The following is a 4,865-nucleotide window of genomic DNA, read 5'->3' as shown; positions in this document are numbered from 1 at the left end:
CTTCTTTGCAAACTTCTTTAACTGCAACCATGTCTTGATCAAAGTCTTCGGTTTCTTCCTCATCGCTCAAGTCATAAGTTGGAGGTTGAGAAAAGTCTACCTCCACATCATCTTCGTATTCACTTGGGGAAGAGTCTTCAATCTCAAAGAATTCACTTGCGGATGCAAGTTCATTACTAGGAGAGCTTGATTCATTATTTTCAGTACCATGGAAACTTGCTTCTTGAGCTGTTCCGTCCAGTTTTTCATAAGATACATGCTTTGGGGGTTGTGCACTATCCTCCTTAGCATCAATTGCAAATTTCTGGGCGGATTTCTCCACAATTCTTGATTCCTATAGAGGTTCAGCGTCTCCTAAATCTTCAACGAATTCTTCTTCCTTAATAATTTCAGCTTCCTCTACTTGTTCCAGTACAAAGTCGTGCTCTTTACTGTTCACCGGAGCTTCTAGTGTCTCCTTTGTACTGGGGGCTAATCAATTTATCGGTTGCTCTAATTGATGAAGGGTTGCATGAAATTGGTTCACTGTGTCCTTGAGATGATCCTGTGATTCTTGGTTTGACAGACATGGATATGGTGCATATGGAAGTGGTGGTCCTCGGGAGTGATTGGATTGGAATTGGGGTGGGTAGAGGTTAGGGGCATATGGAGGTGAATGGTTGTGGTTGGCTTGTGAGTATGGTGGTTCAAAGCTATGTTGAGGAGGTGGTTTATAGGCGTATGATGGGGCTTGTTGGTAGCTACAAGGGAATCTACCATATCTATCATCTTGGTATGCACCTCGGAATGGCTCTTGACTATAGTAATTTGGTGGGGGTTGGTTGTCACGAAAAGATCCACCATAACTATTGTCTTGGCATGCATTGTGGAATGGTCGTTGTTCATGGCACCTTGGAAGGTGTTGTTGCTGAAAGGGTTGATCAGATCCTCGTGGCTCCTTCCATCTTTGATTGTTTTGACCTTGATGCATGTTCCTGTTATATCTTCCATTCCTTACAACAACATTAGAACCAAACTCAAAGCGACGGGGGTGAGAACTCATAGTAACTAATAAAAATTAAAAACAAAAATAAAAATAAATAAACAAGCAAAATAAAATATTTACAATAACCAATAATAAGGCACACGTTTGCAATTTCCCGGCAACGGCGCCATTTTGACGATCGGATTTCTGCTAGTAAAGAATTTTACAGATAAAGTCTCGTTGCAAGTATAGTTTCTAAACCAGCAAAGAATCCTTTCGTACAAAAGTTTGGTTGTCACAAGTAACAAAACCCAATAGAATTTATAAACGAAGTATTTAAACCTCGGGTCGTCTCTCAAGAAATTGCAGGGCAGTATGATTTATTATTGGTTACGGAAAAAAGTGTACTTTTGTTTGGATTTTTTGAAATAAGGAACAAGTAATTTAAATGACGAGAAAAATAAATTAATAATTATAAAAATCTCTTGGCAAGGTACGAGAACTAAAAATTCTATCCTAGTTATCCTTATCAGGTGTGATGAGAATTGTTATTGCTCCCACTTAGTTAACCCTTACTAAATAAAGAAAAGTCAAGTGGACTAATTAACTTGATTCCTCAAGTCCTAGTCAACTCCTATTGAATGACTAGCTTTAGAGGGATCCAAATCAATCAGCAATTTCCAATTTTCAATCAACTGCTGAGTTTGATAACTCAAGTGTCACCAATTACTCAACCAGAGCCAAAAGGGAGAAAAATCTAAATTATTTATATCATAAATAAAAGAAAGCAATCATAATCTGAAATACCTCGAATTGTATTGAATCAAATTAAACATAAGAATTCATAAGCTAACTTGGCAAGGTAAACAACTAAAGTAATTAATAAGCAAAAGCATTAGAGTCAATAAAAGTAGAAGAGAACATAAAATTAAAGTGTGGAACATTGAACCTGGAATGAAGAAATAACCATAAGCTAAGAGAAATCCTAATTCTAAAACCTATGAGAGAGGAGAGAACCTCTCTCTCTAAAAACTACATCTAAAACCTAAAATTGTGTATTCTGAATGTTGTATGAATTGTGTCTATTGATTCCCCCATTCTCTAGCTTCTATTATGTGTTTCTGGGCTTGGAACTAGGCCGAAAAAGGGTCTAGAAATTGCTGGGAGCGACTTTTGCAATTTTCTGCACGTGGCGTCCGTCACGCATGCGCGTGGGTCACGCATCCGCGTCATTTGGAGTTTTCCTTACCACGCGTACGCGTCAGTCACGCGTTCGCGTCGTTTATGCTCTGCGCCTAGGCACGCGTCCGCGTCGTCCATGCGTGCGCGTCGCTGCCAATTTCTTCAAAACTCCATTTTGTGCGTTCCTTCCATTTTTGCATATTTTCTTTCTGTCCTCTAAGCCATTCCTGCCCTATGAAGCCTGAAATTACTTAACACACAGATCACGGCATCGAATGATAATAAAGGATAATTAAAATAAATATTTTTAAGGCATAGGAAACATGTTTTCACATATAATCATAGAATAAGGAAGGAATTATAAAACCATGCAAATCTTATGAATAAGTGGGTGAAGAATTGATAAAAACACTTAATTGAGCACAAGATGAATCATAAAATAGGGTTTATCAGGAAGCTAAGTATGTTTGACCGTTGCATAATTGAGAATAACGATGAAGCTGGTATTAGAGTAAGACATATCAATCATTTGTTGCAACAACAAGAGGTCATCGTGAACTAATGTTTATTAAAAAAGATGTTAGAAATTACATTACAAGGGAAGTTCATAATATATCTGAATAAGATGATGCCAAAAAATTTGGGACATACTTATTTGGAATGAAAAAAAAAGATTCAATTTTTTTATGAGCTTGAACTTGAGGTTGGTGAATAAATTAAAAATATTTTTTGGATTGATGCACGAAACCGGGCTACTTTTGAGTATTTTAGTGATGTTTCGTTTGATACCACTTATAATACAAATAGGTTCTTTGATGTGCTTTGTGAAACATTTTCGGTGTCAATTATAAACAATTATTGCGTTTTTAGAAATATATATTTGATATTTGTTGTTGTGTTGTTGAGTTAATGTATAATTTATTTTTTGGTCTTTTGTTGGTGTGAATCACCATGGTTATTTGAATGTTGGTTTCGTTGTATGGGAGAAAAGGCTCCAGAAGACATTCTTACTGATCAATGTGCATTAATGCAAATGGCTATTGAGATTTTTGACGATCAAATTTCTGTCGGTAAAGAATTTTTATAAAAATAATCACGTTGTAGGTATAGTTTCTAAACCAACAGAGAATCCTTTCGTACAAAAATTTGGTTGTCACAAATAACAAAACTCAATAAAATTTATAACCGAAGTATTTAAACCTCGGGTCGTCTTCTCAAGGAATTGCAGGGAAGTATGATTTATTATTGGTTATGAAAAATTGTATACTTTTAGGTTTTTGAAATAAGGAACAAGTAATTTAAATGACAAGAAAATAAATTAATAATTAAGAAAACTCTTGGCAAGGTATGAGAACTGGAAATCCCATCCTAGTTATCCTTATCAAGTGTGATGAGAATTGTTATTGCTCCCACTTAGTTAACCCTTACTAAATAAAGGAAAGTCAAGTGGACTAATTAATTTGATTCCTCAAGTCCTAGTCAACTCCTGTGGAAAGACTAGCTTTAGAGGGATCCAAATCAATCAGCAAATTCTAATTTTCAATCAACCGCTGAGTCTGATAACTCAAGTGTCACCAATTACTCAACCAAAGTAAAGGGGGAAAAATCTAAATTATTTATATCATAAATAAAAGAAAGCAATCATAATCTGAAATACCTCGAATTGTATTGAATCAAATTAAACATAAGAATTCATAAGCCAACTTGGCAAGGTAAACAACTAAAGTAATTAACAAGCAAAATCATTAGAGTCAATAAAAGTAGAAGAGAACATAAAATTAAAGTGTGGAACATTGAACCTAGAATGAAGAAATAACCATAAGCTAAGAGAAATCCTAATTCTAAAACCTAAGAGAGAGGAGAGAACCTCTCTCTCTAAAAGCTACATCTAAAACCTAAAATTGTATATTCTGAATATTGTATGAATTGTGTCTATTGATTCCCCCATTCTCTAACTTCTATTCTGTGTTTCTGGGCTTGGAATTGGACCAAAAAAGGGTCCAGAATTCGCTGGGAGCGACTTCTGCAAATTTTTGCACGTGGCGTCCGTCACGCGTGCGCGTAATTTGGAGTTTTCCTTGCCACGTGTTCGCGTCGTTTATGCTCTTCGCCTAGGCATGCGTCCGCATCGCCCATGCGTGCGCGTCGCTTGCATTTTGCGCTAGGCACGCGTCCGCGTCGTCCATGCGTGCGCGTCGCTGCCAATTTCTTCAAAACTCCATTTTGTGCGTTCCTTCCATTTTTGCGTGTTTCCTTTCTGTCCTCTAAGCCATTCCTGCCCTATGAAGCCTGAAATTACTTAACACACAGATCACGACATCGAATGGTAATAAAGGATAATTAAAATAAATATTTTAAGGCATAGGAAACATGTTTTCACATATATCATAGAATAATGAAGGAATTATAAAACCATGCAAATCTTATGAATAAGTGGGTAAAGAATTGATAAAAACACTTAATTGAGCACAAGATGAATCATAAAATAGGGGTTTATCAATTTGTATGCCAACTACAATTCATAAGTGGTGTATTTGGCATATTTTAAAGAAGATTTTACAGAAATTAAATGGTTACAAGAGACATGAAGAAATTCAACAAGAGATGGGTCATATTATTTGAAACTCTCTTACAAAAGATGCATTTGATAGAAATTAGAATGATTTTGTTATGAAGTATGGTGTTGTAGACAATAAGTAGCTGCCAGGTAACAATGGCT

Source organism: Arachis ipaensis, chromosome B9, assembly GCF_059453495.1.
Source record: "Arachis ipaensis isolate K30076 ecotype BB chromosome B9, ASM5945349v1, whole genome shotgun sequence".
Classification (NCBI taxonomy): domain Eukaryota; kingdom Viridiplantae; phylum Streptophyta; class Magnoliopsida; order Fabales; family Fabaceae; genus Arachis; species Arachis ipaensis.
The sequence above is the reverse complement of the archived record's forward strand: the minus strand, read 5'-3'. Positions refer to the sequence as shown.